Consider the following 24,094-nt stretch of genomic DNA (forward strand, 5'->3'; position numbering starts at 1 on the left):
ACGAGTAACCTGCCTTCTAGGCGGCACAGGATGTCAGCATTTGCCCTGGCCCGCCAGATCACCAGGCTTGTCACCTGTCGATAATGCGTGGGTTATTGTGAAGCGACAGGTGCAGCGCTGTGACCGAGGACCAACCACCACAGATGAACTTTGGATACAAATGAACACAGTATGGTTGGCTATACCACAAGATACCACTGGCGCCTTATACGCGTCGTTGTCATCACGCATGGAACAAGTAATCAGGGCCCACAGCGCACACTGGGCCTTTAATGCAACAGGACACAAGCTGAACCTAAGTGACTGAAATGTTAATCATTTCAAAAATGTTCAAATGTGTGTGAAATCTTATGGGACTTAACTGCTAAGGTCATCAGTCCCTAAGCTTACACACCACTTAACTTAAATTATCCTGAGGACAAACACACACACCCATGCCCGAGAGAGGACTCGAACCTCCGCCGGGACCAGCCGCACAGTCCATGACCGCAGCGTATGAGACCGCTCGGCTAATCCCGTGCGGCTGTTGATCATTTATGCAGAACGTAGTAATGCAAATGTCCTGTGAATATGAACGTTCTATCTCTAGTCATTCAAGGTCTCCTGTTTCTTCTGAACATAAGAGTAGTACAACATTGCTACTAATATGAAGCAAATAAGCGACTTAATGATTTCAGTGCCTATACGTGATGCACTGTGCTATTGGTGACTATATTAAAAGTTAGATTAGTTTTATATTTAAGAATATTTACGAATATTCTGCCCTCAGAGAAGAATTCTTTTAATAAACTCGAAGAGCGCCTGTCCGTACATCGCCTAGTGTGCTGTGTATTAATTTCTTGTCGATAACAAGCAATAATTCCAGAGCAAAAACGATTTGTGTTATAACATTGTTTAGATGCTGTTCCGGAAAACAGGTGTTCGTTAGGGCGAGAGTTGTATGGAAAACGTTGTCTCCTCCCTCAAAGAGACCAGACAATATTCCCAGCAAGCTAATCGCTAAGCTCACTAACGATACTGCTGAATACTTCATCCGAACCGCCCACAGTGAGACACGCGAGAGTGGAAGCCTTTTGGGCAATATTTGAACTCCATCGGCTACAGAGGGGGCAATTTAAGCCAAATGTAATTAACTTCGTATCCACTAACACCAGCGAAGAGCAACAGTCGTGTTGACAATGTGCGATTGCACACGGGAGGCTCTGCCTGTATAAGCCACGAATGGCGTCGAGAGTAGGCGAGCATTTTGCACAGAGTGCAAATAGCTGCAGCACCGATCCGTTTTCGCTCCCGTTTCACCTTGCGTTAAAGGCTCGGTTTCATTCGCTACAAAGAAACGATAGCACCCACCAGTCTGGGATCTTCTTATACGGATTCCGTTTGCTCTCCCTTCCTCTCATTAATCGTCGTTCCTCTCTCGTACTCAGAAATTTCTGCTTCCCGCTTTTTGAAATACAAAATTTATGGTTGAGTGTGGCTATAAAACAAAAAAAAAGTAGTTCTAGCGAGTCTTCTGCAATGTATCATCTATCTACGCTCTGCTGGCCTATACGTATTTAGGTAGCAGTTAAAGTTTTATCTTATTTTCATGCAGGCAGAAATCTCTATTAACTGCGTGAGTGACGAATCACATCCGTCTACATATATCGGTCCAGCCAGTGTACAAGTCTGTTTTCAAATTGGAGAGAGATAAGGTTATGTGGAAAGTAGGACGACAGAACTAGACCTGAAAAAAGGAAAAAATAAGGATATGATGTGAAGGAAAGAAAGAAACAAATCGACCAGAACTGCGTTTTGTTACTGCATTACGCTAAGACGAGTCCTGGAGAAATGGTCAGTTTTCAGCTATATGTCAGGAACTATAAATCAAAGCAAAAAAAGCTAGTAACTATGGGTTCTAAAATGCATGACTTAAGACTTGCCCATCTCGCTACTGTGAAAAACGGTTCTTCTACTGAGCAAGTGCTTAGAGTTTATAATGTATGCATTTTGGAGCCCATGTTTACTAGTCTTTTTTACTTGGAATGATAATTCCTGTCATATCCCTGAGTATTGACCATTCCTTCTGAGACACAATATCGCCCTCTAAATGCCAAAATAACTACTAGTTTATAGTGAGAGGTTATGGAATGAAAGGAAGCGAGTTCATCACACTGCCAAATATTTATACAAAAATAAAAACAGCAATGTTCATTGAGAAGATGCAGTTTGCTGTATTTCTTGACGCACGTAGCTGGTTCGGTGCATTCTTATATAGGTTGTAAGTAACTATTTAGATGTTAAACGCAAATGTTGTTATACACTGCGTGATCAAAAGTATCCAGACTCCTAGGTGAAAATGACTTAAAAGTTCGTGGCACCCTCCATCGGTAATGCTGGAATTCAATATGGTGTTAGTCCATCCTTAGCTTTGATGACAGCTTCCACTCTCGTAGGCATACGTTCAATCAGGTGCTGGAAGGTCTCTTGGCAATGGCAGCCAATTCTTCTCGCACTGAGGAGATGTATCGGTGTCGGTCGGTTAGGCCTGGCACGAAGTTGGCGTTCCAAAACATCCCAAACGATTCAGGTCAGCACTCTGTGCAGGGCAGTCCATTACAGGGATGTGAGTGTCGTGTAACAACTCCGCCGCAGGCCATGCATTATCAACAGGTCCTCGATCGTGTCGAAAGATGCAATCGCCATCCCCGAATTGCTCTTCAACAGTGGGACGCAAGAATTTGCTTAAAACATGAATGAAGGCCCGTACTGTGATAGTGCCACGCAAAACAACAATGGGTCCAAGCCCCCTCCATGAAAAACACGACTACACACCATAACACCACCACCTCCGAATTTTATTGTTGCCACTACACACGCTGGCAGATGACGTTCACCGAGCATTCGCCATACCCACACCCTGCCATCGGATCGCCACATTGTGTACCGTGAATTGTCACTTCACGCAACGCTTTTCCACTGTTCAGTCGTCCAATGTTTACGCTCCTTGCACCAAACGAAGCGTCGTTTTGCATATGCCGGCGTGATGTGTGGCTTATGAGCACCCGGTCGACCATGAAATCCAAGTTTTCTCATCTCCTGCCCAACTGTGATAGCACTTGTAGTGGATCCTGATGCACTTTGGAATTCCTGTGTGGTGGTCTGGATAGATTGCCTATTACACATTACGACCCTCTTCAACTGTCGGCTGTCACTGTCACTCAACAGACGAGGTCGGCCTGTACGCTTTAGTGCTGTACGTGTCCCTTCACGTTTCCACTTCACTATCACATAGGATACTGTTTAGGAGTGTAGAAATCTCGCGTACAGACGTATAACGCAAGTGACACCCAATCACCTGACGGCGTTCGAAGCCCGTGAGTTCCGTTGAGCGCCCCATTCTGCTCTGGTGGTGGTGGCCAGTGTTTAACGTCCCGTCGACAACGAGGTCATTAGAGACGGAGCGCAAGCTCGAGTTAAGGAAGAATTGGGAAGGAAATCGGCCGTGCCGTTTCAAAGGAACCATCCCGGCATTTGCCTGAAACGATTTAGGGAAATTACGGAAAACCTAAATCAGGATGACTGGAGACGGGATTGAATCGTCGTCCTTCCGAATGCGAATCCAATGTGCTAACCACTGCGCCACCTCGCTCGGTCTCTTTGCCATGACCTAGAAAGACTTAGAAGAACTACTGAACGAAATGGATGGCCTACTTAGCGGAGCATTTAGTTTAAGTGAAAAATAGTGGTTTGTTGAATATAAAAATAGAATCAATTCTCTAGGAGAAAGGTAAGAATTCTAACAGCCCGAAATCACGTAACTGAAGATGACTGAAGTGAGAAATACATTAGAAGCGGATTGGCGCAGACGTGTAATCCTAAATGCTCTGTCGGTCTTAAATACAGAATGGTTTAGGGTTCCTGAAATTTTACTTCAACAAGACATAATAGCATGAAACCGAGACGTCTACCATGAGCACACAACACAAGAAAAAGTTGAATTGTTATGCTTTAAAATTCAGTCCTCCCGAATTCGAGTCCAGTGTGCTAACCACTGCGCCACCTCGCTCGGTCATTCTGCTCTCTCACGATGTCTAATGACTACTGAGGTCGCTGATATGGAGTACCTGGCAGTAGATGGCAGCACAATGCACCCAATATGAAAAACGTATGTTTTTGTGGGTGTCCGGATATTTTTGATGACATAGTGTATATTTTACACCAATCGCTGCTGAGAATTACGACATTCTTTTGTAAAGAAGTGAGGCAAGATTTGCCTTCTATCTACTGTTATCACTTCTTCATGGTTATCCTTCTTGATCGCAGCAGTTTAGTGTGTAAGCACCCTTGTACTAGCATTTAAGGAGTTGAATAATAATAACTGTAATTTATGCTTTGAACTACGTTTCATTTTCAGAGCATGGTTGCTAACAGTTGCCACTAACGATAACAAGATTTCTATTTTTCAGTGTTATTGAAGTTGGAAGGAGATGAATTTGGTGATGTGTCGATTTGTGCGCCAACCACACACAATTAGTACAGATTTCCACACCTTTTCACCCTCAGTTTAGTCCACGAAGTCCGACCTGTCCTAGTCCACGTAATGCAAAATTATCTACTCATCGTGTACAACACAAACACGGTCCGCAGTCAACAAACTTACCGGTTCGCTAACAACGGTTCGGTAAGCGAATCGACAAAACAGATCTTTTGCAGTAGAAATTATGATCTATCAGCATTAACTCTGATTTCCATATTTGATTCCTGTGGTGGCCAGTGTGACTCATCCCTACTTTCGAATAAGCAAGGTTTGGAAGACTGCTACAACAGAAATTTTCTCAATTTTACTTTCTCTCTCTCCTATTTTTATTCGGATGAATACAGGACGTTGCGTAATTTTAGTGGCATCTCTGTGATACATTTACATATAGAGAATAAATTTCTCCGTCCCTCATTAATATATCGTCACTGTAATTATGGCAAGCCACACTTTTCTTCCAGACAATACGTTTTCATTCCACAGCACTTTAAGCAACATATACTGCCATATTGCTAACCAGGAGCAGACGCGATACCCGATGCTGTTACAGTAAATGAAATCTCTGCTCAACTAGTGCAGTTCTATTATAGGCATAATAAAATACTTTACACGCTTTAGTTTCATTTTACTATACATTCTACTGCTTCTCTGTTGTTTAACTGTTGAGAGAACGGATTACAATAACAATAATAAAAATATCTGCAGTTACTAGTTTACTCGTATGCAAACAGTTTCCTACGCTACTAGTATGGCATTTACAGAGCATTGACGCATACCTCAAACTCAGTTATCAAATGAAATTAACAAATTTACGAATGAAAATTATGTTTTGTTTTCATGTTTTGAAGGTCTGTCCTAAATGTATGTTAATGTTCTGAATCAACTGCGTCATTACATTCTCAGGAGGGAAAAAAACACCACGAAGCTATTACGGAACCAAACCCTTGGTCAAAGTCCCCACACATCTTGTCCGCCGGCCGGGGTGGCCGAGCGGTTCTAGGCGCTTCAGCCTGGAACCGCGCGACCGCTACGGTACCAGGTTCGAATCCTGCCTCGGGAATGGGTTTGTATGATGTCCTTAGGTTAGTTAGGTTTAAGTAGTTCTAAGTTCTAGGGGACTGATGACCTCATAACTTGTCCCACAGTGCTGAGAGCCATTTGAACCATATGAACCACTTGTCCGTATGACAAGACTATTCCTTCCAGGTGATCGTCAACTGTAATTCTGATACAAATGGAGATTTCTTCCGTGAGCTACACACTACAGAAATACGGTCGCTGAAAGGCCTTACAACGTCGAGCAAATTTCTATTGCTTCCACTTGCTTCGTGCAAGTATTGATTACAAATAACTATGATAGCTTCCACTCTACAACGGACTGCGTTAGCTGTTTAACACGACAGGGAAGCGCTCTCGTCAGAACCAGCCCCTTTACACATTGCACTACTCAGTACTGTGTAATGAGCACCACTGCAAGTGGGACTGTGCGATAACTGTAGACCGTATGCAGAGCGGATCCACTGCAGTGCATTCGAGCGCGTGCTAGCGCAGTCTGACAACTCGGTCCTTAGCTAACAGGGCGTCAGGACCTGAGTTAATTGAAACACGCCAAACACAGGGAGGGATCACGAGCGAGAATTACAAGGCCTGTTGTCTCCAAGCGAAAGTGCAGTTTAGGGATGAAGCCGTGGGGTTAACGAGATACCTCGGTCTGACACCTGTAACGAATCTGGTTTGCTGTTCATACTTCCAGCAAGGCGAAATAACCTCAGACTTCAAGAGGAATATAATAATTCCAATCCCAAAGAAATCAGGTATTAACACGTGTGAAAATTACCGAACTATCAGTTTAATAAGTCCCGGTTGCAAAATACTAACACGAATTCTTTACAGACGACTCGAAAAACTGGTAGAAGCTGACCTCGGGAAAGATCAGTTTGGACTCCGTAAAAGTGTTGGAACACGTGAGGCAATACTGACCCTACGACTTCTCTTACAAAATAGATTAAGGAAAGACAAACCTACGTTTCTAGAATTTGTAGACTTAGAGAAAGCTTTTGACAATATTGACTGGAATACTCTCTTTCAAATCCCGAAGGTGGCAGGGGTCAAATACAGGGAGCGAAAGGCTATTTACAATTTGAACAGGAACCACATGGCAGTTTTAAGAGTCGAGGGGCACGAAAGGCAAGCAGTGCTTGAGAAGGGAATGAGACAGGGTTGTAGCCTATCCTCAATGTTATTCAATCTGTATATTGAGCAAACAGTAAAAGAATCAAAAGAAAAAATTGAAATAGGAATTAAAATCCGTAGAGAAAAAAAAGAATTTTGAGGATTGCCAATGACATTATTATTCTGTCGGAGACAACAAATGGCTTGGAAGAGCAGTTGAAAGGAATGGACAGTATCTTGAAAGGAGGATATAAGACGAACATGAACAAAAGCAAAACGAGGATAACGGAATGTAGTCGAGTTGAATCAGGAGATGCTGAGGGAATTAGATTAGGAAATGAGCCACTTAAAGTAGTAGATGAGGTTTGCTATTTGTGGAGCAAAATAACCAATGAGGGTCGAGATAGAGAGGATAAAAATGTAGACTGGCTATGACAAGGAAAGTGTTTCTGAAGAAGAGAAATTTGTTAGCATTGAGTATAGATTTAAGTGCCAGGAAATCTTTTCTGAAAGCATTTGCATGGACGATAAATAGTTTAGACAAGAAGAGAATAGAAGCTTTTGAAATGTAGTGCTACCGAAGAATGGTGAAAATTAGATGGGTAGATCTCGTAGCTAATGACGAGGTACTGAGTAGAGTTGGGGAGAAAAGGAATCAGTGGCACAACTTGACTAGAGGAAGGGATGGTTTGGTAGGATACGTTGGGAGGCATCAAGGGATCACCGGTTTAGTATTGGAGGGAAGCGTGGAGGGTAAAAAATCGTAGAGAGAGGCCAAGAGATGAATACACTAAACAGATTCAGAATGTAGGTTGCAGTAGGTACTTGTAGATGAACGAGCTTTCACAGGATAGAGTAGCATGGAGAGCTGCACCAAACTAGTCTCTAGACTGAAGATCACAACAACAACAACAACTTCCAGCAACCTCCCCAACGATAGCCATGTAAAAATTACTTGATACTATCCTTTTATGACACAGTGGCCCATAATACGAAAACTAATGGATGAAAGACTGAGGTAAAACTACGTCTGCTCATGGTATTACTAGATCTTGAAAACTTCTTTAATACCGCAATGTGGAATAAGCTGTGCGAAATAGCAAGAAGAACAGGTATTAATTACAGATATAGCCAATAATCTATTATATCTGTAGAGGTGAAACAGTAGCAGTTAAAGCTTAAAATCAGTAAACGTAACTCACCTTGCGATTGGTGCAGGTCACATTTTATTACGATCATAAGCGTTGTGTCACTTGTATGTCGAAGAAGCAACGAAGACAGTCTAAGGAATTTACACAAAAACGGAGGCAGGGATTTCCATTGTTGAGGTTCGTGTAGAGCAGAACCCTCTTTGCCATGGTGGTGGTGGTGGTTAGTGTTTAACGTCCCGTCGACAACGAGGTCATTAGAGACGGAGTGCAGGCTCGGGGTAGGGAAGGATTGGGAAGGAAATCGGCCGTGCCCTTTCAAGGGAACCATCCCGGCATTTGCCTGAAACGATTTAGGGAAATCACGGAAAACCTAAATCAGGATGGCTGGAGACGGGATTGAATCGTCGTCCTCCCGAATGCGAGTCCAATGTGCTAACCACTGCGCCACCTCGCTCGGTCTCTTTGCCATGACCTAGAAAGACTTAGAAGAACTACTGAACGGAATGGGTGGCCTGCTTAGCGGAGCATTTAGTTTAAGTGAAAAATAGTGGTTTGTTGAATATAAAAATAGAATCAATTCTCTAGGAGAAAGGTAAGAATTCTAACAGCCCGAAATCACGTAACTGAAGATGACTGAAGTGAGAGATACATTAGAAGCGGATTGGCGCAGACGTGTAATCCTAAATGCTCTGTAGGTCTTAAATACAGAATGGTTTAAGGTTCCTGAAATTTTACTTCAACAAGACATAATAGCATGAAACCGAGACGTCTACCATGAGCACACAACACAAGAAAAAGTTGAATTGTTGTGCTTTAAAAATTCAGCGGTCACATAAAGGAGAAAATAGGGAGTTATTATAAATAACAAGAGCGAGAATAAGTATCGGAGCAACTTTAATACACAAGGAACAATGTTACTGGCCCATGTATAACGTCACCCAAAGGACAACTGAGATGGATCTAGGTAAAGTTTAGAAGGTAAAAATTATGCAATAATTTTTTGATTTAAACTATAGTACCCTCCTGAGCGACATGAGAGTGAAAGCTATGGGATGAGGACATTAGTCTGACGACGGTCTTTATATTCTTAGCAACAATATATATGGACTCCAACCTTCTTTTCCTCTCTGTACGCTTTCATAATAACACAAATACAATATTATATATCACAATCACCCACCTTCCAACTTAATACAGGAGCATATTATAGATTTGCCCCAATCTGCGTGTTATTTGATGAAATTAGCCGTCTTCATTAGGGTTATACCCGGGACCAACGACTTCTTAAACTCTAATTATCACACAGTACTGGCCATCATAACGTGCAGTGTGTCATCGTCTCATTTGAGTTAAGCGTCGTATTTTTACACAGGTTCATACAATTTTATTAGTGAAGTAGTGTGAACTACAAGATACTGCGAAAACGAATATTGGTTAGAGAAGAAGTTATACATTTCTTCCGGTTTTTTAAATATCTTTGAATATCTCTGGTGTGTAAAGTAGTCCAGATCATCTAGAATTCCTCTTATACCTTGAAAGCTGAGAAGGTGGAGTACTGATACCTAAATAAATCTAAACAAACGAGTAAGTTACGTAGCATTCAGGATGGCTTATAAGGGATAAATCACAGAGGCCCGAAAGGCCGTTTTCATACGTGCCTCGAACTCACTACTGAAGAATCGAGCAGTACGTCATGTGTACGTGATCGGAAAATGAAGCCTAAAGCTTTGCGATAGTGAAACAAACGGTACAGATACGTGGCGCATACTCCAGTCTCGCCGAGGGGACAATGGGTCACTGACCTGCCCTGTTAAGTGCGTTGACCTCTGACCTGCTAATATCGTACTCTCCGCTGTGGTCCACATTTTAACGAAGTGCATTTTATGAAGCGACACGAGAGTGGCTCTCAGCTGGAATAGTAACTCGCCATCTGTTTCAGGTGGAAATGAGAGCGGCTGGAGAGCTAAAATAGTGTGACGTCAACTCTGTGCCCTAAGTAGAGTTACCTGTCAATTTAAATTTTGATAAATGTGTATTCTACATTTTTCACTTGACAATAATTCTTGTTCTCTTCCGTTACTATATGCTATACAGTAAGACGAGATTCGTTATTTCACCCCGTGTGTTCAATGAGAAATTTTTTGAGTAACTCCAAAGCCATACCCCATGCGCACTATCTGCCTTTACTGGGTATCTGATTATCGTCGCCATTAACTCGTCACTAGATTGAGGAATTTTGTTAGGGCAGGGGAAGAATGTTGTTTTGGGTGAAGAGTCATCTACAGACGAAGAAATACACTTCTGGCCATTAAAATTGCTACACCGAGAAGATGATAAAAGGGTATTCATTGGGCAAATATGTTATACTAGAACTGACATGTGATTACATTTTCACGCAATTTGGGTGCACAGATCCTGAGAAATCAGTACCCAGAACAACCACCTCTGGCCGTAATAACGGCCTTCATACCCCTGGGCATTGAGTCAAACAGAGCTGGGATGGCGTGTACAAGTACAGCTGCCCATGCAGCTTCAACACAGTTCATCAAGAGTACTGACTGCCGTATTGTGACGAGCCAGTTGCTCGCCCACCATTGAACAGACGTTTTCAGTTGGTGAGAGATCTGGAGAATGTGCTCTCCAGAGCAGCTGTCGAACATTTTCTGTATCCAGAAAGGCCCGTACAGGACCTGCAACATTAGGTCGTGCATTATCCTGCTGAAATCTAGGGTTTCGCAGGGATCGAATGAAGGGTTGAGCTACGGGTCGTAACTCATCTGAAATGTAACTTCCACTGCTCAAAGTGCCGTCAATGCGAGCAATAGGTGACCGAGATGTGTAACCAATGGCACGGCATACCATCACGCCGGGTGATACGCCATTAGGGCGATGACGATCACACGCGTCCAATGTGCGTTCACCGCGATGTCACCAAACACTGATGCGACCATCATGATGCTGTAAACAGAACCTGGATTCATCCGAAAAAAATGACGTTTTGCCATTCTTGCACCCAGGTTAGTCGCTGATCACACAATCGCAGGCGCTCATGTCTGTGGTGCAGCGTCAAAAGTAACCGCAGCCATGGTCTTCGAGCTGATAATCCATTCTGCTGCAAACGTCGTCGAACTGTTCGTGCAGGGTTGTTGTCTTGCATCTGTTGACTCAGGGATCGAGATGTAGCTACACGACCCGTTACAGCCATGCGGAAAAGATGCCTGTCATCTCGACTGCTAGTGAAACGAGGCCGTTGGGATCCAGCACGGCGTTCCGTATTATCCTCCTGAACCCACCGATTCCATATTCTGCTAACAGTCATTGGATCTCGACCAACGCGAGCAGCAATGTCGCGATACGACAAACGGCAATCGCGATAGGCTACAATCCGACCTTTATCAAAGTCAAAAACGTGATGGTACGCATTTCTCCCCCTCACACGGCGCATCACAACAACGTGTCATCAGGCAACGCCGGTCAACTGCTGTTTGTGTATGAGAAATCGGTTGGAAACTTTCCTCAAGTCAGCACGTTGTAGGTGTCGCCACCGGCGCCAACCTTGTGTGAATGCTCTGAAAAGCAAATCATTTGCATATCACAGCATCTTCTCCCTGTCGGTTAAATTTCGCGTCTGTAGCACGTCATATTCGTGGTGTAGGAATTTTAATGGCCTGTAGTGTAACTTCATGAGACTGTCGGGAAGTGCTATTGGAGCATTCCTGTTCACGTCGTGTGGTAATGACCTGACCTAAAATGTTAATAGCTTCCAGGACGGATCCTAATTCTGCAGCAGAATGAACGACAGTTTGAAACCCCGAGGCAGACCGAAATTGTGCGGCGCACCGGAACTCGAACCCGGCGGCCTCGACCTTGGTTGGTTAATGTTCTGTCAGCTCAGCCATCCAGGCACGACTCGCGGCCCCCTAACGCATCTTTAGTTTAGTCAATACCTCTCTCCATGAAAGGAAAATGGTCCGGTTTAGAGCTCCGGTCCGGCGTTCAATTATAATCTGCCATGAGCTTCCTATATCAACAGTAGCTTTGCACATCAGCAGACGATGGAATTATTCACAGGGCAGTCTTACCTAAAAAGAACTGCACCAACATTCAGTATGATCTTGACAGGATTTTAGAATGGTGCAAAAATAGGCAATTAGCTTTAAATTCCCATAAATGTAACATTGATCACGAAACGTAGTATCATCTGATTACAATATCGATTAATCACAAATGGAGTTAGTCATACAAATACCTGGATGTAACGGTTTGTATTGATATGATGTGGAATGATCACGTTCGCTCAATTGTACACTTAGGTACATCAGATCGATTGGTAGGATAATGAGAACATTCAGTCACTCTACAAAGGATACTGTTTACAAAATATTAACGCAACCTTTCCTACAATGTTCCTCAAGTTTGTGAGATTCGTACGAGGCAGGACAAATATGGATATTGTAATATACAAAGAAGGGCAGCACGAATTGTCACAGATCCGTGTCACGGAAATGCTGAGAAACTCTTGATGATAGACGCCAAGTTTCCTTCGCAAGTCTACTTACAACGTATGAAGGATGAACATTAAATGAGAAATCTAGCTCGTGTGTATCACTGGTGCTGTACCGTGAACAAGGTTAGACTGATTGTTTCACATATAAAGTGCCGGCCTTGGTAGCCGAGCGGTTATAGGCGCTTCAGTCCGAAACGCGTGACTGCTACGGTCGCAGGTTCGAATCCTGCCTCGGGCATCAATGTGTGTGATGTCCTTAGGTTAGTTAGGTTTAAGTAGTTCTAAGTTCTAGGGGACTGATGACCTCTGATGTTAAGTCCTATACTGCTCAGAGCCATCTGAACCATTTTGAACACAAAGTCTTGAGAGATTACTCTTCCCTTGCTTCATATGCAAATGGAACGGGGAGATTGCCGAACAATACTGCGCGCAAGCAACCGTTATGGTACCGGGATCAAGTTGAAATTCATGTCATCTGTGAGCGAGACTTTAGGCGTGACGTTCGTATACTCTTACGTGTTTGCGGTTCGCGTGGCCGTGTCGTGAGTAATTCAGTTTTAAAATGGAAGCTGGAAGGGAGACAGGCAGGATTACACGTGGTGGACAGCGTTCCTACACCAAAATCGAATCCCTATATTGAAAGAATCCAACGGAAATTCGTAACCCTTTGAGAAGAGTCTGTGGGAAATATGTGGCTGATCGTAGATCCGTATAACGATGGTATGCTTGTTTCCTAAAGGTCGGGTAAGCAATGCCGACACCCCAATAAGTGGAAGGCATTCACCTGCAACAGACTACACCTCTCAAGTTACTGTCAGCGACAATTTGAGAGAGGATTCACAAAAAGATGTGAGGAAATTGCTTATGAAGCCAGAATATATGTCACTTCAGTTTATAGAACCGTAACTGAAAAGCTGAAGGTGAGTAACGTTACTGTCAGATGGGTTCTGCAAGATCTGAGTGGAGAGCAGGAAGCAGGTCGTAGAAGAACTGCTTCACCTTTATCGAAAGGATGAAGAACAGTTTCTGAAAACGCTTCTTGCACTTGATGGAACCTGGATAACTGAAGTCTCAGTCGTCACCATGGAAAGGTTCCGACTCTCCATGACCGAAAAAATTCTGCCGCCAACAATCAAAATTGAAATTAATGATGATCTTTGTGTATGACACGAATGCAATCCTAGATACAAATAGAATGCCTCAGGGGACGCCTGTTACACTCACGCACTACAAGCTGTTACTGCAAAATGTCTTGCGCCTTAAAATTCTTCGAAGAAAGCTTGACATGCTTGGAGCTGGAGAAGGCCTCTTACTGCCTTGCCAGTGAGAGAAACAGATATGTATAGCAAATAATTCCCCATCCACTATGCAGTCCTCATATGAGCCAACCAGACTCTAATTTGTCCCCCAAACTGAAGGAACAACTCCGTGCAAAACAAAGTTTCCAGCGAGGTGGCTCAAGTAATCAGACAACCGACCAATGAAGGTGCCCTCTCCGGAATACAAAAGTTGGTAAAAAGTTGGATAGTTGTCATAAGCAAGAGTGGACGTCATACTGGGGGCTTATTTGCTTCAGTTCTATCTTTGAAATCCCTGGTCTTTGCTGCGTGAAACGGTTTTTGTTTTATATAAATACGACAATTTTTTCGTGAGCTATGATGGTTTTCTTGACGCTCTGTGCAATCTGGGGACGGTGACAGCAAGGCTTATGACCGTGTATGTACAGAACATGGTCATAATGTAACAATTTCTAAATTAGAGTGCACTGGGCATGTACAGAAGAGAATGGGGTCCAGGTTGAGAAGATTATTGAAAGAAAAGTCAAGAATAGTGTTGGAAGATGGTAAGAAGATAGGTGGTAAAGGTCGCCTGACAAATGTTGAAATGGATTACAGAATTATTATGGCTTGACCATAAGAAGAAATATAGGGAATTTAGAAAACATGAAAATAGCTGTATGGGCTATCTTTCTCCAGAAGCTTTCCACAAATGAAAATCCAGTGCACGGTCTTTGCCCGAATGATCCTGAGATTTGGTGCAGGTACATAATAAGTGCCAGATATGACCACAAAAATTCTTTACCTGCATCAGTAATGAATGAAATCCATATTTAGCAACCTTTGTAAAGATACCTTGTTGAAGAAATGCCTTCATGGGAAAACCCAAAATTTAAATGAATGTGAATTCTGTCATTTGGAACCGGTTACCGAAAACTGTATTTGTTCAGCTTACAACCCTCAAATTTGGTGTTTATGATACTCTTTTATGCTTCAATAATGGTGAAATTAGAAAACTGGATGTTTTGGAATAATTGGGCATAAAATCTAGTGGAGATACTTGAAAATCCTTGGTGCAAATAGGTAAACAGAGAATCCACAAAGTAGATATTGCTAATTTAAAATGCACAAAAGAAGCCAGACAGAAAAGATGAGGGATCAGGAGAAGAAAAGAAGATCAGTATGATTCAGATGATGCTCAGTATGGTACAAGAAAATATTAGTGGTAAGTAATTCTCATCAATAACTATACTAGAATTGAAGTATTATACTTCAAATGCATTTTTCTCAAAACTACATTTTTTTTAATTTCAGGTACCAATATTTGATGAACTAATGGGGTTAGAAACATGAAATTTGGTCAATTTGTACTGCAGATGGCAATAAGTTATGACAAGTAAATTGAGAACCATCAAACAATCAGAAACTGTTTTATAATAATTAATGTACAAAAGAAGTTAAATTTTACTAGATAATTCAAAACCATAAGATAATTCCTATGGTTTTGAAGAAAATTTTTATTCTTTCCCTAGTAAAATTTTACTTGTAAATTGAGGCGTATATTTTGTATACATGCAGTAATAATTTCATTGTTTTATCACTTATAGTTCTTTTGTAAACAGTACCTATTCAAAGGGTAAAGTAGCATTGGGATAAAAATTGCCTTCCGTCTTCCCTAAACAGTATGAGCAACTTTCGAAATGACCCTCGTATGTTGTACACATACTTGAAAGTGTTTTACAAAGTACTAATGTAGATGTAGATGTGAATTTCAGTAATTTCCTGCAACATTTTGAGGGAAAAGTACTGTAATTCATTCAGCTAGCCCTTCGTTCCATAACTTACAGACTGAAAATTATGGCCCGTCTGCAGTAACAAACGAGCACTTACAGGCTCGCTCCAAACTTCCAGTCCTCGTCTTCAGGTCCTTCGCTTGCAGTTGCACCGTCTAGTTCTACTCTGCCTCCGCGACTCTGACGGCGCGATGAGTTCCGAGTCTCGTCCTTTTGCTGATACTACGAATCCGAGGGAGAGGCAGCCGCAGTGAGATGCGTAGCTCGCAATCAGCAGAACCCGTATTCGGTTCCCGGTCTTGGCATCCTGATTTATTACCTCATTGGCTGCCCCATATCACTTTATACGAATGGCTCCATTTTTCTTCCGACGAAGTCGCAGTGGGTTTCCTACCCCGGGTGCCGTGACATGAGAGCAAATGTGGTCCGTTAGCTATAACTTCGCTGTCAACGGAACATTAATACAGAGCCCCAAAAAATGTATGTTACGTAGCGTAGTGTATAAAATTTCTATTTCTTTCGATTTAGAATATTTGTTTTTTAGGTGGTTAAATCAAGTTTTAGATCCATTCTTACCGAGCCTCCAAACTGTGAACGACTTCTTACAGGCAAAAAATTGTTAGTATGTGCACGAAGTATCACTAACTTCGTATGCTAAGAATAATTGGTGGAGTCTCGATTTATGACGTCACGAATCAGGAGAAACAAAGTCCTGATCTAAGCCGCTTGCATTGGATGGTGACGTCACAAGCATGGAAACCTTCCAATGATGCATGTCTTTTCTTCGCCTAAAATAGTGCCAGGAGCAGTATTAAAGTCAGCAGTTACATCTGCACCACTGCTGAACGAATAATCTAAACAGCACAAGTGGTTTAACAACAGCAGCACTGTGACAGACAATTTTTAAACTGTACACTGATAGTGAAACTGTTATTAGAGACACAAAGCAAACGTCCTCAGAGGGAAGTTTCGTTGGTACACCAGAGTAAGCATCACATCAGATACCTGTAACATACCACGAACTAAATAATCATTCATTTAAATTGAAACTAAATGGTACAGCACATACCCTAATCGCCAAAACAATCTTAATTTTCATCACACTCGGGAGAACCTTATCGTCTCGTCTATGGCATGAAATGAAAGAATTTTTAGTTTTTGCTTTCTTTAGTGGACTTTTTACGTTGTTCATAAATTGCAACAACTTCTAAACTATTCAAGATAATCGAGACCATAGAATCATGATCTTTTCGAATGTAATTCCGACCCAAAAGCGATTCTGGTGGCTGGAGACAGAGGTCTCTCTTAATCCTGTCTTTTGAGTTCTTGTTGTGATATTTCCACAGAAAGTTTCATGCCATAACACATTTCTTTATTTATAAGCAAGAAATGATATCCCAATTATCATACATTTAGTTTTAAAAACGTTTCATCCCCATTCCACTCCCTTAGCGGTTGAATTTCCAAAAATGCTGAACCATGTATTTCTTTGTTTCTGACCAAGAAACCAAATACCAGTGGTCGCCATTCTAACTTCAAAGCTGCTTTAATAACAACATTTTTCAAAAGACTTTCCCCCTCTTATTTCATCCCCTTAGTGGTAGAATTTCGACAAATGCTTTCGTAAACGGCGCTTACAGTATAAAGCAAACATCCTCTCCAAATTTCACGTTTATATGCTGAGTGATTTGAGCTCGGTGATAAAGATTCAGTCAGACAGGCCACTACCTTTCGTACACTGTGTGATCAAAAGTATACGGACACCTGGCTAAAAATGACTTACAAGTTCGTGGCGCCATCCGTGGGTAATGCTGGAATTCAGTATGGTACTGGCCCACGCTTAGCCTTTGATGTCATAGTTTGATGACAGCTTCCACTCTCGCAGGCATACGTTCAATCAGGTGCTCGAAAGTTTATTAGGGAATGGCACCCCTTTCTTCACGGATTACTGCAGTGAGGTATCGATGTCAGTCGGTGAAGCCTAGTACGAAGTCGCCCATTCACCCTTTTACTAACTGAATCCCCATCTAGTAATGAAGAATGAATAAAAATATTGTCTATGGCTGTGCTACTGTTGCCCTGCACCCTAGTTGGAAAAAACACCGTCTGTATCAGATCACATGAATTTATGACATCTACCAACATCCTTTTTCTTGCACCATCATATACAAAATTTATACTGAAGTCACCACATATAACTAATTTCTGGTACTTCCTGCAATGTCAATCAGGAAACCTCTCTAGCTTGAGCAGAAATGCTCTGGAGTTAGGGGACCTATAAACAACAACAATTAGAAATTTAGTTTCACTAGTATCAAACATAGTTCAACTGCCCCTGCACAACAACAAATATCTGTTCAGTGCAGTGCTGTGATACGTCTATGGACTCAAATGGAATTCTGTTTCTTACATATATAGTCACTCCCCCACCCCGCAAGGAACTCCTTTTCAGCAGTGAAAATGTTATATTTCCTTTTCTCTTTGAGGTACTGGATGGGTTAAACAAAAGGATTCGAACGATAGGCATATTTTTTGATTTAACTGAGACATTTGTCTGTGTTGATCACAAAACATTGCTCCAGAAGTTGGACCATTACGGAATACGGAGAGTAGCTCATAATTGGTTCACCTCTTACGTTAGCAACAGACAGCAAAAGGTTATTATTCACAATGCTGATAATGGCTGATGGCTGATATGTGTGGTCTGAGTGAGGTACAGTCAAGTGGTGGGGGGGGGGGGGGGGTGGCACAGGGATCAGTGTTGGGGCCACTCCTGTCCCTTATTTATGTAAATGATATGCACTCTAGGATTACGGGTAACTCTAAAGTATTTCTGTTTTCTGATGACGCTAGCTTGGTAGTAAAGGATGTTGTGCGCAACATTCGCCCTGTTTCAAATAGTGCAGTACATGACCTGAGTTCATGACTTGTAGAAAATAAACTAACGCTAAATCACAGTAAGACTCAGTATTTACAGTTTCTAACACACAATTCAACAAAACCTGACGTTATAATTTCACAAAATGGGCATATGATTAGTAAAACTGAACAGTTGAAATTTCTAGGTGTTCAGATAGATGTGGAAAGCCCACGTTCAGGATCTTGTTCAAAGACTTAATGTTCCCATTTTTACTATTCGAACGGTATCTGAAGTGAGTGATCGTTCGACACGAGAATTAGTCTACTTCGCTTATTTTCATTCGCTTGTGTTGCATAGTATTATATTTTGGGGTAATTCCTTCCGTTGTAAAAGGATATATTTGGCTCAGAAATGGGAGGTTCAGGCAATAAGTGGTGTACGTTCACAAACCTCTTGTCGACCCCTGTGCATGAGTCGGGGCATTTTGACATGGCCTCTCAGTATATATATTACTTACTGTCATTTCTTCTTAACAATATTAGCTTATTCCCAAGAATAAGCAGCTTTCACTCAGTAAATACTCGGCAGAAATGAAACCTGCATTTGGATCGGACTTCCTTAACTCTTGTGCAGAAAGATGTGCATTTTCAATAAGCTACCACTCGATCACAAAAATCTTAGCACTAATCCACGCCTTTTCAAATCGAAACTGAACATTTTCTCATGGGTCACTCCTATTCTGTCGAGGAGTTCCTTGAAAAATTAAGCTGATTCTTGTTGTATTGTCGATTGCGTTTACTTAAACTTATGGACTTACTTTTTTCCGATTCATAAACATTTATTTTTATCTATTATTATTTTTATATGTAGATTAAAACTTAAGAAAATGCAAAAATTTGGGAAATTAAGGAGATGGGACCTGGATAAACTGAAAGAACCAGAGGTTGTACAGAGTTTCAGGGAGAGCATAAGGGAACAATTGGCAGGAATAGGGGAAAGAAATACAGTAGAAGAAGAATGGGTAGCTCTGAGGGATGAAGTAGTGAAGGCAGCAGAGGATAAAGTAGGTAAAAAGACGAGGGCTGCTAGAAATCCTTGGGTAACAGAAGAAATATTGAATTTAATTGATGAAAGGAGAAAATATAAAAATGCAGTAAATGAAGCAGGCAAAAAGGAATACAAACGTCTCAAAAATGAGATCGACAGGAAGTGCAAAATGGCTAAACAGGGATGGCTAGAGGACAAATGTAATGATGTAGAGGCTTATCTCACTAGGGGTAAGATAGATACTGCCTACAGGAAAATTAAAGAGACCTTTGGAGAGAAGAGAACCACGTGTATGAATATCAAGAGCTCAGATGGCAACCCAGTTCTAAGCAAAGAAGGGAAGGCAGAAAGGTGGAAGGAGTATATAGAAGGTTTATACAAGGGTGATGTACTTGAGGACAATATTATGGAAATGGAAGAGGATGTAGATGAAGACGAAATGCGTGATACGATACTGCGTGAAGAGTTTGACAGAGCACTGAGTCGAAACAAGGCCCCCGGAGTAGACAACATTCCATTAGAACTACTGACGGCCTTGGGAGAGCCAGTCATGACAAAACTCTACCAGCTGGTGAGCAAGATGTATGAGACAGGCGAAATACCCTCAGACTTCAAGAAGAATATAATAATTCCAATCCCAAAGAAAGCAGGTGCTGACAGATGTGAAAATTACCGAACTATCAGTTTAATAAGTCACAGCTGCAAAATACTAACGCGAATTCTTTACAGACGAATGGAAAAACTGGTAGATGCGGACCTCGGGGAGGATCAGTTTGGATTCCGTCGAAATGTTGGAACACGTGAGGCAATACTGACCTTACGACTTATCTTAAAAGAAAGATTAAGAAAAGGCAAACCTACGTTTCTAGCATTTGTAGACTTAGAGAAAGCTTTTGACAATGTTGACTGGAATACTCTTTTTCAAATTCTAAAGGTGGAAGGGGTAAAATACAGGGAGCGAAAGGCTATTTACAATTTGTACAGAAACCAGATGGCAGTCATAAGAGTCGAGGGGCATGAAAGGGAAGCAGTGGTTGGGAAAGGAGTGAGACAGGGTTGTAGCCTCTCCCCGATGTTATTCAATCTGTATATTGAGCAAGCAGTAAAGGAAACAAAAGAAAAATTTGGAGTAGGTATTAAAATTCATGGAGACGAAGTAAAAACTTTGAGGTTCGCCGATGACATTGTAATTCTGTCAGAGACGGCAAAGGACTTGGAAGAGCAGTTGAACGGAATGGATAAGGTCTTGAAAGGAGGATATAAGATGAACATCAACAAAAGCAAAACGAGGATAATGGAATGTAGTCCAATTAAATCGGGTGATGCTGAGGGAATTAGATTAGGAAATGAGACATTTAAAGTAGTAAAGGAGTTTTGCTATTTGGGAAGTAAAATAACTGATTATGGTCGAAGTAGAGAGGATATAAAATGTAGACTGGCAATGGAAAGGAAAGCGTTTCTGAAGAAGAGAAATTTGTTAACATCGAATATAGATTTAAGTGTCAGGAAGTCATTTCTGAAAATATTTGTTTGGAGTGTAGCCACGTATGGAAGTGAAACATGGACGATAAATAGTTTGGACAAGAAGGGAATAGAAGCTTTCGAAATGTGGTGCTACAGAAGAATACTGAAGATAAAGTGGATAGATCACGTAACTAATGAGGAGGTATTGAATAGGATTGGGGAGAAGAGAAGTTTGTGGCACAACTTGACTAGAAGAAGGGATCGGTTGGTAGGACATGTTTTGAGGCATCAAGGGATCACAAATTTAGCACTGGAGGACAGTGTGGAGGGTAAAAATAGTAGAGGGAGACCACTAAGCAGATTCAGAAGGATGTAGGTTGCAGTAGGTACTGGGAGATGAAGAAGCTTGCACAGGATAGAGTAGCATGGAGAGCTGCATCAAACCAGTCTCAGGACTGAAGACCACAACAACAACATATTTTTATATGGTAATTTCATGTACTGACACGTTCCATGACCTTGGAGATTTGCTCCTCAATTTGGTCCTAGGGAACTTGACGCGTAAATAAATAAAATATAATAAAAATCTCAATACAAAACACATGTAACAGTTCGAACTACACGGTCCAGTCACATTGATGTGACTGCCGCCTGTGTCTGACGTCAACGTGCAATAACCACTCACAGACGGCATGTGGCAGCACTAGCAGTGGAGCATACGTAAAGCTAATCGGGATGGAGGGGGTGGGGGTGAGTGGAGGGAGACGCAGGAAACAATTTAGTCGCTGTCATACTGCAGAAATGTAGCAATTTATCTGACGTCCAAAAGGGCATGTTCATTAGGTTTTTGGCCGGCCGCTGTGTCGAGCAGTTCTAGGCGCTTCAGTCCATAACCGCGCTGCTGCTACGGTGGCAGGTTCGAATCCTGCCTCGGGCATGGATGTGTGTGATGTCCTTAAGTAAGTTACGTTTAAGTAGTTCTATGTCTAGGGAACTGATGACTTAGGTTAGTTAGGTTTAAGTAGTTGTAAGTCTAGGGGACTGATGACCTCAGATGTTAAGTCTCATAGTGCTTAGGGCCATTTTTTTATCATTGACTTTCGGGCCAAGGGCATTTTTGAAACGGCTACGTTTGTAAACTGTTCGCTTACCGCCGTGATTAAGTCTACCGTGCATGGCATAACGGCGCTATCCAAAACATGCGTCGAAATAACTGTGCTGCATACCGGGCCATAGATGACTGGGACGAACGACGGCTGTGGAGATGTGTTCAGGGAAATAGACGTGCAACTGCTGAGCAACTGAAAATCCAGGTGCACCAAACGACTCCTCGTGGAACGGTTGAGGTGCCTGGTTCATGTACTCATCGACACTGCTGTTGATTGGCAACAAAGACTGGAATTTGCAGGCTAATATCACAAATGAATGCACACCCAGTGGCGGCAGGTGGCCTTTTCAGATGAATCGCGTTTTATGCTCCTTGAGACGGACGGCCATTGGATCGAAGGAATAGTCCAGGACGGAGAAGGGAGCGTTATGGTCCGTGGAGTATTTTCGTGGCCACCCGTGGGTGATCACGTCAGTCTGAAAGACACAATGGATAAACACAAGTATGTATCTACTCTTGGGAACCATGTACATCCCTCTATGTAGTTTCTTTTTACTACGCACCGGTGGCACCTATCAGCAGGACAATGCAACATGTCACAGGGCTCGCAGTTTACGCGCGTGGTTCTAAGGGCACCAGGATGAGGTTGCCATACTCCCATTCCCACCTAACTCCCCGGATTTAAACCCAATCGACAATCTGTGGGACGATCTCGATGGGTCAGTTCGCGCCATGGACCGTCAGCCGAGATATCTACCACAGCTGTCCACAGCTCTGCAGTCGGCATGGCTCCGCATCCCTCTCGGTACCGTCCAGAAACTCATTCACTTTATATGTAAATTGAGGGTGGAGTGGCGAGGGGCTGGGAGGAAGAAAGGAAGAGAATAGGATTACTGATGTCAGCTGCATCGGGACATAATGTAGAAACGGTGGCAACGAGTGAAAGTGTGTACCGAACCGGGATTCGAACCCAGTACTTCCCGCTTAGTAGGCAGGTGCGTTAACTGCTACGCCTTTCGGGCTATATCGGTACGCCTCACGGCAGACCCAAATTCCCACAGAGCGCCACCTATCGGCAGTCCCTGTCCATTTCCTTCATGCTCGCTACTCTGAGGTTCCTGCAGGTCGGTCGGACGTATTTGTGCATCCGCACTGAAGAAGGTCGATCCATTACGCCTCTACGTGAATTGGTCGTATGAACGTGTGATGTTTGTTCTTTTGGTCATGTCTGCAGCGGTCCTCTCTGCAAAAGGTGGTTATACAGGTTTTTGACACGTGGTCATATTACTGTGACTGGACAATGTATAATCATGTTTGTGGATTTACTGATTGTTTAACGTTTAGAAGATATTCGAATCCAGATCACCCATCCTGTCAGGCGGTTTCTGGAATCGCATCTTGTAAGCTGTGCGACGCTTTCTGCAGCAAAGGCGTAGCCGAATTCCTCTTCCAGCGATGTTCAGCTATAAACTAAAAACTCCTCCGGAACAGGCCATGAAGGCCCAACGGTACCAACCGGCGGCTGTTTCATCCTCAGCACGCAGGCGTCACTGGATGCGGAAATGGAGGGGCATCTGGTCAGCACACCGCTCTCCTGGCCGTACGTCAGTTTCCGAGACAGGAGCCGCTACTTCTCAATCAAGTAGCTCCTCAGTTTCCCTCACAAGGCCTGAGTGCACCCCGCTTGCCAACAGCGCTCGGCAGACCGGATGGTCACCCATCCAAGTGCTAGCCCAGCCCAGCAGCGCTTAACTTCGGTGATCTGGCGGGAACCGGTGTTGCCGCTGCGACAAGGCCGTTGGTACTGTAAGATGGAACTGATGAAAATAATTTATTTTACACAATGCCTTTACAGACTTTCGACATAATCTCTATTCTTGCTTATTACAGCTCCCCTACGTTTTGGAAACACCTGTATTCCGTATTGGACACCTTCATTGTTGAGCTGTCTGATTACTAAGGTGACCACACTGGAAGCTTTTTCAGTTGTATCAAAAAGTTTTCTACTGAATTGTTCTGTCAGTTTAGGAAACAAAGTCTCGTGGCCTCATATCAGGACTGCGTGGTGCGTGGGGAAGTATTTGTCATCCACATGTTAGCTATACTCGTATTAAAGAACTCGGAAATACACCGACTGTTAAATTCTGAACTGATTAAAACGCTTGTAAGGCTGCTTGAGAGACTACGCATCTGACT

The 24,094-nt window shown here is 42.6% G+C and overlaps 1 pseudogene; it reads right to left on the reverse strand.

Moving 5' to 3' along the window:
- Positions 1 to 23,583: 23,583 nt before the first annotated feature.
- On the reverse strand, positions 23,584 to 23,701 carry LOC126289043 (5S ribosomal RNA; annotated as a pseudogene).
- Between the last annotated feature and the right edge of the window lie 393 nt (positions 23,702 to 24,094).

Source organism: Schistocerca gregaria, chromosome 1 (assembly GCF_023897955.1).
Source record: "Schistocerca gregaria isolate iqSchGreg1 chromosome 1, iqSchGreg1.2, whole genome shotgun sequence".
In the NCBI taxonomy this organism is placed as follows: domain Eukaryota; kingdom Metazoa; phylum Arthropoda; class Insecta; order Orthoptera; family Acrididae; genus Schistocerca; species Schistocerca gregaria.